Below are 11,317 nucleotides of genomic sequence, written 5' to 3'. Positions count from 1 at the left end.
GACTTCTGGAACGATGATATTGACAAAAATGCTCAATGCATTAAAGGGAAGGCCATTGTTTAAAAGTAACAAATGACGCAAATAAAAGGTTAATTTGTTAACCTAATAATATGTATAACAAATGTTAATCTGTATTTTGATTTCTTTATAAAAGAATAAATGATTAATTTCCTCACAATAATAAAAGTGAGCCTTTAATTTTAATAATTAGCAATAGTCTTCATTCTGTAAAAGGTTATTTACGTATATGTTTGAAAGCAGCCATTCCCTGCTATGCCTATAACTCGTATGCAATTCTCAAGAACAGTACAAACATTTCGGCACAAAAATGCACCGACTCTTGATTATTTGTGAACGAAGGAATAAAATGTTAAAAGTTTCTGTTTAATTCGCAAACGGCCACAACTACGTATAATATAATAAGTCCTATATAATAATCGTATACTTTACACAGCGCCAAAAATATCTACCAATAAATGCATCTACTCAATACAATATACGGTATACATTATAATCTCTTTGGGGAATAAGATTATAACAGAACGAGCAGACTTAAACTTGCCTGTTCTCATTCATTCAAATACTTTAATAAAAAGCGTACAACATTTTAGAGTATTATGTTCAGACCACCGACCGAAAGGCACAAGAGCAGATATACCGTCCCTTCATAATCGATATCCATCCAACTTGTAGTTTCTCTTCGCGTTCGAACAATAAATACTGAAATTGAGATCAACATCTGTGCCGAATCCAACAACTCATCGGTGGTCGGTGGCCCGGTTAATGATATTCGAATTGACTTGGTGGCTCGTTGGCCAGGTAAAAGTGTTGATGAAATGTTTAGACTTTAGAACATGGGTCTGAGTGGCGTGGCGCGCACTCCACACGTATGCGCGCTGTTCATCTGCACCACCCGGAGGCCAAAGGTGTGCACGGCTGCCCTGCAGCGAGGGTTGCGGGAGCAGCGCCACCACACCTTGCCGCTGGCGGCGCGTCCGTTAAAACAGAATCTGTGCGCGCCGACCTCGATCGCAGGTTTCCCTCTCTTGCTTAAACAGTAGCGGAACTGGCCCGGGAAACACGGGAACGGAAACGGCAAGCCCAGCGTCGGTGTAACTTCCGGAGGATTGCCAGCACCTGCAACTGTAAACGATCGTTATTACCTGCAGTTAAACTTTTATACCTTTCTTCTACATCCAACATGGTTATTACCAATTATCAAAAACTATGACCTGTTACTTCAAAATAAACGGAAATTCCATAGAAAAAGTATGTAAGTCCAGCTCATTAATACCACAAACATGTAAAGTGAATAAAACATTGTAAAATATTTTTATAATATAATTTCTAACAAATCACAAGATGGTATAATAAAATAATTTTGATTGAATCAAATAACGTGAAAAATAATCACTATTTTATGCACTAACATGCGATTGCTTGACTAATTGCAAAGACATAACACGCAACCTTTCGAATGACTATCGATTACGTGTGGCTATCACTTGACAGTCTTTTGTTCGTTCCATTAGTAAACGGATTCATAAGTAATCCTTTTGATACATCATTCTTTTTACTTTGACGAATTCTCTTCTTGAAATGATGCTCGTGAGCATGTCCCATGGCGATGATGCGGTTGTGGAGCGTGATGGCGTAGCACTTACAGCCGCCGTCGGACTTGATGCAGAGCCACTTGTAACGGGCGCCTACGGGCTTACCAGACCGCCTGAAGCGATATCCACCCACCACAAGAACCGGATTTCCAAAGCGAGACACGCTCCAGTGCACTGCAAACATAAACTGAATACTACTCTACTCGCTGTACTTACACTCTTTTAAAGAACGCATGTCGTTTGTAATAAACCTAAAACAATTCGTATTTAAAAAATAAATATCAATTACGGTTTGCATGACCTAAATTCATTATAAACCTGTAGATTTTAGGAATGTCCTGCAAAATATGCGAACCGGATATTTCATCGATGACTTTTATTCTTTTTTGGATTACGTATTACCGTTTTATAGAAACCCAATAAATATCCATGGAAGGCCTCGAGTATATTTTTAAAGACTATTATGCAAATGTTTTTTGATTCCAAGGTATATACTTTGAATTTTGCGCGCTGCCATGAAATTTAAAATGCATAAAAAGACATCGGATTTTAACCACCCTTTTTCCTTGCTTAAGTTCTTACATAAGCTACCTTACTGATCAACTTAATAAAAGTGAGAGATCATTGCAGCGGGCAGTGTACCCAAATATAAACGATTGTTGTGCCCTACAGCAATATAGTTTGAAAAAAGTCATACAAAACCTACTTTACTTTTGTGTATATATAAAAACTAGTACAAGCCTCAAACTAGATAGACCCACATCAAGGAAACATGCTCAACAAAATTATTTAAGGATACTCGGTAAGCTCAAATAACTACAGCAAGGCATTCTACTTCATTGTCCAAGAAATGATGAAAAAAACAGCCTAATGATATTGATTTGCCATAAAATCCATTAAAATTTTAAACCATCTTATACCAATTTTTTTTTCTAATGTTTTTTTTTTGTAATGCTGGTAGAGTTAATTTAAAACCTTGTTTATGTAAATTCTGATGAGCACTTGGACGAGACAGTTATTACTGACACTTGTCTTTTCTGTCTACAAACACAATTTTGTAAAGCCAATTAAGCTTGTGTATTGTCGTATCATTTGTCTGATTATATATTTCTAAATTCTAAAGACAACAACGTACAAAAATAGTCTTATTTATTCCAAAATATTCAATATTTTTTATAAATTTAACACTTTCAATTACAATTTTTTCATTATAAAATCTAGATTATTGAAGAAATTACTACTGAAATATGATAAAAGTCAAACATAAAGCACGAAATCAATCCACATAATCATTCAAACACCATTTTAACAGATATTACAGAAATAAACGTTATATTATCATTTTAAAAAATTCTTCGAATAAATATAGTGAACTTAGTGACCTAAAGTTTCAAATAGAGACATTTTGAATTACAGCTATACAATTTATATTATAAATTTATCAAGATTATTGTACATATAAAGATATAACGCAATACAGAAAAGTATTTTCCAATCCAATAATTCCAAGAGATAAAGTATGTTCGTCGCTTAGGTAAATTTATTGACAACTTACTCTAAGACAAGCACACAAAAGTAAAGGCACGGTCAAACAGGCGCTATCGAAACGCTACGGCTAGCGCCTTGCTTTTATGACTATACCCGCAAAACGCAGTGGTTGGCACACGTACATTGACAGTTAACGACCATTTCGCGTAGACGCAGACAACAGCGTGCCGTTCGCGCCAGTTTAACTGTTCCTCTATAGTATATAAAAACGTACAAAAATATGTATGTGTGCACATTTAATTCGGATATTACACTGAGATTACGTCAAACTACCTAGAGGAATGCAATATATTGGTAAAGTTTACAAAAATATACATTAATGTCATTTTTCACAGCCTTAAAGCCACATTTTTAAGTTAAAGCTCCTGACCTGAAAAGAGGTCTGAGCCGTCCAATCTAGTGATTTCTATTTCTATGTTTTCAGAATACCAGATGATTAGTAAAATATGCTGTCGAACACTTGTGCAAAAACCTGCGCTACAATAACCTGTGTAGGTTATGGTGACAAGTTCATTCTTTGTTTGACAGAAATGAACTTGACGAACCATAGGTGCACTACTCGCAACTTCTCTAGTAACCTAATTCATCAATTCCTAAGTATCTTACAAGGCAGGACGAAAACACTCCAACTATAGCTCTATCATCAACATTTCAATTCAATTAAAAATATAAATCTCTTAATTAGCGAACGAGCCACTGACGAATTTTGAACGCACATCAAGCGCTTTATTTCTGCTAAACTTAGCACTTATAACGCGCGACCTCAGCGTTGCGCATCATTTAACACTCGCGAGCTGTCAGTCAATCTAAACACACCCTTAAGGGTGTTATTATGAAAAACCCGTTTAACATTACATTGAAGACTCAAACTGAGTCCAAGTATCGCCAACAGGCGCAGCGGCGTGGCATTCCTTAAACTTGTCTTTGGGGGTGGAATTAAAGGTGGTTTCGGTGAAGTTGGGCGCGTGGTTGTGCCCGCCTTTGGAATGTACGAAGCGTCCCTCCGCAGTGGTCTGGACCCTACAGCGACAGCCCACTGTGTCTTTGTCTTTACAGGCCCAGTTCAGTTTCCCACGGTACTGATTGTTCACCCAAAACTTATTGTTTTTAAATATCAACACAGATTTACCGGCCCTGGACGGCAAGAAAAAGCTTCTGAAAAAGATTACCGTATAGTTAGTAAATATATATAAAGATATAACAGGCATTTCAAAAACACATAACTCACTTTAAGAGATAGCTATTTAACAGAAACATATAAGGTTATATGAATAAAATAAAGACAGAATTAGGAACAAAGGTATTATGATTATTATTAATCTCTGAAAATAATTACAATATTTCTATTTACCCTTAACTTAACTGCAATCAATAATAGTTGAATAATGTCTTCGTGAACTAGCTTTTTTATAAGATGGCAATAGCTCAATACCATTTGCTCCTATCAATAATAAATATTATAATAAAATTTATAGCAACTCTACGTGTCTCGCTATTGATAATTATTATACAAAATAGTATTACAATATATTTTGGTCTTGGCAATCAAAAACCGTAACTTTTATGAACTCTCATGAAAATGACAAACTGAGCAATTGCATTTCTATACTTCTATAAGTACCAATATGAAATAATAAAATAGAGTTTAAAATTTCTTGCAACACCTACTCAACAACACTATTATGCTTTTATTCAAACTGGCTTTGAGAGTTATTTGTCAAATATTATGTTATATTCGAAATATTTTTAGACTAAATTAACTTTGTCGTATTATCAGATCCACTTATAAATAAATATACTTGAAGGAAGTGTGCAAATAAATACGATACGCACATCACTCGCTAGTGGTATAGCATAGGGGAATGAATGAAAAAGTAGGACAATCTGTGTTCCCGGTCGTATAACCACAATTTCAGGAATATCATAGGTGTTTTGAGGGCTAAAGGAATGGAACAGAGATTCTTAAGGGAATGGGTTGTTCAAGGATCAGTTATCTCTTTATCCGAAACGCAATCGCAAGCTCATTTCACATCGGTTTTCACAGTTGTATCATTTTCTTCGTGGTTTTCCTGTAGAACTTCTGCTTCTCGTGATTGTGTTTATTGTCGTACTGTATCACTGCTCCCTTCTTGTTGGTGCGTGCAGTGGCGGAGCACTTCTTGCTTTTTCGCTTCGAGCACTTCCAGTTGCTCTTGGTGACCTCGTTGAACGTGTACCCATCCAGCACTAAAATGTTCTTACCCTTTCCCGTTGGTATGTAAGCGGCAAAACATTTACCTATAAAGGAAATACATCGTCAAACCTCTTTATAGCTACGTAAATATGTGTCATTGTCACCCGCGTATTCAATTCTCGCACTGCTAAACACGTCTTACTATAGAGATGGAGACTTGCCCAATTGCCAATCCAAATACCAATTAGTATAGATGTATATATTTTTATATACTGATCAAGTAGAATTTTCTTTGCATTTTTAGATGTTCGTGGATAAATATAAATTTATATACACTATTTTATTGTAATATCGATCGACTTTTACCAATATCGTAAAATAATTTGCTCTTATTATATTACGATATATTAGTCGTCAACTTTGTGACTGACAAATTGTCACAATTCTTTTTAGTATTTGTGAACCGTAGAGCAATCGTCACGCACGATTTGCTTCTTGTGACTTTAGACTTGTCATATATGCAGTCTTGACTCTTGGGCATCTTCGTAGATCGGAAAAGATAACTTCTAAAGAGCTCAACCACGATAAATGGGTCCTTAATGTTCGTGTTCTTATATACATACGGAGTCGTTTTTTAATAAATATTAAAGCTACGTACAAATTATTTACTAACAAAATATTCAATAAAATAAAGTTTATTTTGTAGCCCCTAAACTGCTTGCTGTGTCCGTTGACTCTAAACATAATATCGTATTACATTTAAACGTAGTTAATAAGTTAAAGTTCTACAAAGTATTGTATAATGTGTCGCACGATACATTAAAGCTTTTTAAGGCGCGTTAAAAGGCATTATTGACCAACGTGTGATCAAATGAATACGTATTAAAAAATGTCATTTATCGCCTTCTGTCTTGCACAAGTAATGGCTCCAGTTCTTCATTGTTTAATGCAACCATGTTATCACTCCAGAGAAACACTTGACGTGTGTTTCTAATTATCTATACTTCAAATATACTTCTCATGACGATCAATAATTCTGCTTTGAACTCTTGTATCTATAGGCTTCTTTACTATGGAAAAATGATCTCGAAACGTATCAAGTTTAGGTCTTTGACTGCCGACCACTTTTTTCAAACCGATGATTCCTATATGACAAATATTTTTTCTGTTTCATTGTCAGTAGGTATTTAAAACGCAAATATAAATTTACAAAATTGTAAAAATGAAAAATAAATATTTAGCAATAAACGGGATACACGGTATAGTCTAATTAAATCATAAGGAATGGTTTTTTAAACGAATTTAGTTCATCTGTAAATACGAAATATCTGATTCCCTATAATTTATTTGTTAAAATATTCCGCAATATATCTTTATTTAGTAAAATATAAAACACATTAATTCGATAAACATAATCTTTAATTAAACCTTAAAGAGTTAATACTCGAGATAAATGTAACGATGTCTTTCATATTGATAATTATAAAAATATATACGTCAAAAATTACAAAAAACACTAAAGCCGAATTTTTAATACGGAATGTTCAGTACATCAATTAACATTAATTGACAAATTGGTCCCATTGTCACACATAAGGCACTTTACACTTAATTTACATATAAGAATTCATATCAACATGGAATAAATATACTTGTGTTGATTTACAACGTTAATATCATAAGTACATTATAAAAAAAAATTACGATAAAAATTTATATATAAAAGTACTAAAACTAACTAATGATCAAATCTTATCACAAGTTGGTATCGAATGCGGTGCGTTTGATTTATTACACTGACGCCGCTAGTCGAGTTTACATTTAAAATGAGCAAGTTTTGACACAAAGCATACCCAGCTACGTCCACCTTCATTTAGACATATATTTACTACTACTGGCTTCTAAAACAAACTTGGAAATACTGGTCTTTGATAAACTAATCAATGACCAAAGGTTGACACATTAAGTTAATAAATTAAATCATAAGTAGTAGTATCTGCGTTTTACAACAATTTTGTGGTAACACATTGTGCGAGTTTTAGAAATACCATTCTTACTTGAAATCTTCAGTTGTAAAACGTGGTACGATTAGACATAGAAAACACGGGAATGTTTACATTGGTTAATTAAAGAATTAAAATACGGACGACACTTTACTTACCTTTCTTATTGGCAATGAGGGATATTACAATAGATAGGTACTTTAAATGGTAAAGCGGTATTAATACGATAACGTCGACCAATGATAAAGCATAACTTACAAAACAGCTGGAAGCTTAAATGGACTGTATAAACACATTACTCGCAAAATGACAATACCACAAAAGACCATTATCAACAATAAGGTAAAAGACGTAGCTGGTTTGATATTTGTCATAAAAATCTGGTATCTATGCATTTCATAACTTTCACTAAACATTTCAACAATAGATAATTCCTTCAATATAAATCTCTAACTCCGACCAAAAGCACCAGAACAAGCAAAAATACTATACCGGCTAAAAGTAGACGCCACAGGAATGATTCATATATTTTTTGGATCTTACTATAAAATGTTTTGTGCCGGCAACGTTGCCATTAAACTATGCTATTTACAAACTACATTATTGTCTACCTTGCTTCCCTACCCTAGCTAGCGGAACGTTAACAGTTAATCATAATAATGCTGTTTTACAATAACTGAGCGAAATAATAGCGGTCATTCGAGTTTGGGCGCCTGCATGGCGAGCGCGTCGAGGTCGGCGGTGGTGGTGAGCGGCGCGGCGATGGGCGCGACCACGTCGGCCTGCTTGCGCGCCCCTGGCGCCGCGCCGGCAGAGCACAACGCCCGCGGCGGGTGGTTGTGCATGCCCTTCACGGCGACCACGCTCTGCCCCAGCATGTGTATCCTCGCCTTGCAGTTGGTCTTCTTGGATGTACAACGCCATATCACTTTGTCTCGCAACTTGGATTCCTCGCAGAAAGGGAATGTGTTCACCATCATTATGACTTTCCCGCGTCGCGACTTCAAAAACTTTATACCTGCGGGAAAAACTCCAGTCAGACAACTGCACACGGTACTTTTTTTACGCCCGAGACGGCATACGTTAAACGTCAGGATTTCAGATGTGAAATAAAACGAGCGGTTATTGATAAGTACAATTTAATAATATGATTTCACAAAACGTACCGCGTACATGAACTAAAACCCTTAATATATAAAATTACACTATCAATTAATATAAGAGTCGAGATGAGTATTGAACAGTAAAATGAGGTGTAGATATAAAAAGCGAGTGCGGCACCGTGAAGCCGTGGCGGTAGCGCGTACATCGACACACAGACATACACTACCTACGAGATTCCTCAGTTTTCGACATTACTTACAAATGCAATATTCCAAATTATTCGGCTGTCATAAGAAGTGAACGAAGCGAGGCAAATATTATGTTCTCAGTAGTATAATCAAAACAATATTTACATAGAAACTGCGTGAATCTCCTAAACTATTTTATTTCAACTCATAAATCGTATCTTATATAATTGACGTATATTGTCAGCGCTTTAAAATTATATATCATACAGATAGACCTAGACGTATTAAACTTATAATTACAGTGAGCTATCGCCACGGATCCACACATATGCGTACGTACCGGTCTCTTTTGGTTCAGTGAAAATCGTCAGGTACAATAGAACGTGCCAAAGGGTTCACTACATTGATAACAGCAGTGTCGTTTAAGCTGAAAAGCAGTACTATCGAGCGGGTAGGCTTCAGATCAAACGGATCCAGCACCGAGAACACAAATCCATAGCAAACCAGCGCGGCCGCAACCGCCTAATCTGAAACCGCCCGCCGTACACGAGGATACTATAGGTACGGAACACGAATAGTTACAATCAACGCCGCGAACTTGACACGGCCTATAAACACACCTAAACACAACATATAGTACATACACGTGAGGAGACCCGATCCAACTAGGTGACCTAAATAACAATAAAATTAGTAATAATAATTTGTACTTAAATCAGAGTCGTACATACAAAGCGGTTTCTCGACGCCACTCCATAGGCATCGCCTCGAGAAGCAACGAAGCAAAAAAACAATTCATAAAATATATCCAGACAAACAGTCTCAAAAGGGCCTACGTATAAGTATGTTTATATTAATTAATTAAAGTCGTCAACGGCGAAGTATCGCACACAAGTTAAAACTAAGTAAAGAGGTAGTTGAGTTTCGATAATAACTAGAGGTAGTGAGTGGCGCGCCGGACCCTGCGCGGCGAGCCGCCGGCGCGCGCGCTTACGCTATCTTACGCTAATCTTACACTACGACACCTTACTCGAGTAAAGCTTCTGAGTATTCATTCTTGTATATTATAAAATTGTATAATTAAACTAATCTGTAAAACCCGTATAAAAGTGAAAGAGGTAGATGATTGAGCTTAAGTACTTAAAACCATGGTAAAGAGCACAACATCGCTGCGGCGCACGCGGCCCACGCTCGTCGCCCATTTAGCGCCGGGCCGCGCCGCTGTCGTTTTATTCGTAACTAGTGTAAATTCTTAGATTAAAGAGGCGGACATCTAATTGTCTAAGTCGCAATAAGTTTCAGAAAATTGTAAAGTATAAAATTCTCAAAATAAATTAAGTAATTCTAAGTACAGTCCAGGGGACATCGTATTGCTTGCTTCGAACGAGTTATCTCCATCAGTCACCGACGCGTCGCCGACGGGCGCCGCGTGGCCGCGGACCCGCCGGCCTCTACACTCCTGGTGGACTGTTGATGCCCACGTTCGACCCGTGTTCTGTCTTGATCCGATCTATGAACCTGCCTGCCGTGCTGACCAGCCTGTGTCCTGTGTCCACCTAGCTCTATGCTGTCTGTCCGATGTTGCGCGACTTGATTACGTGAAACCAAACGCTAAAAGCGGCCTTTATCCGAGTAACAACCAACTGTCTAAATCTGACACCGATACGAGCTGACACCTTTATACATTCAGAAGGGTCTTACACACTTAACATCCTTACATTCCTATTCGATTCGAAAAGTAGCCCACACCTATACGGATAACGTTTAAGGATCTCATCGAGACCGCCCTAACATATACGAGAAGTATTTATTCGCTTTACTTAACTGGTCGTCTCCCGTGTTCCCTTCACTGGTCGCCGTAACATTCAAAACACCACAACACCAATATAAATGTTGACATCACACTCACATTACCGATACTGAATAACCAACAATAGCCATCGCAAAACCTTAACTTACAACACCTTATCCCCTCAAACTTACATTATTATTATTAAACCTAAATAAATTATGCTACATTTCGGTTGCCAAAAGGCGATTAGAAAATATCGATAGTCAACTGTCATATCATTGTAATAATAATCGATCGCTTATTGTAAATCGTGAAAGCTCTCGTTAAAATCGATGTTTACATAAAGAAACATTAGATCGCCGTTTGACGCTCGCCGATCGTCGCCGGGCGTTTAGTCTTCCTCCTTCTGCAAGGAGTGTCCACGAGCAGAGGTTTGGCCGCGTTGGTGTGCTGCGCGGGCGGCGCGAAGTTGGGCGAAGGCTGCGGGGCGGCGGGCGTGTTAGTGGCGGTGGCGGAGGCGTTGGCGGTCGCGGTGGCGTGTGCGGTGGCGGCGTATAGCGCGAGCGCGTGCTGCAGCTGCAGCGGCTGGTGCGGGTCGAGCGGCGCGGGCGCGCGATGCCGCTGGTGCGGCGTGCGCACCACGTAGCGCCCGTCGGCAAAGCGGCGCACGTTCGGCGGCGCGTGGTTGTGCGAATAGCGAGAACGCACGATGCGCTCGTGGCCCTCCGGCCCTTCCGTATTCACGTCAGCGAGGCAGCGCGACGTCAGCCGCGACGAGCAGTACCATTGCTTGCGTCCGTGCGCTAGATTGTTCTTCAGCCGGAACGTGTAACCGCGGTGCAGCAGCAGTCTACGCGCGCGCGGATGAACCGATGTATCACAAAACAAATATTATT

This window comes from Manduca sexta, chromosome 21 (genome assembly GCF_014839805.1).
Source record: "Manduca sexta isolate Smith_Timp_Sample1 chromosome 21, JHU_Msex_v1.0, whole genome shotgun sequence".
Classification (NCBI taxonomy): Eukaryota; Metazoa; Arthropoda; class Insecta; order Lepidoptera; family Sphingidae; genus Manduca; species Manduca sexta.
This window is presented reverse-complemented; position numbering follows the sequence as displayed.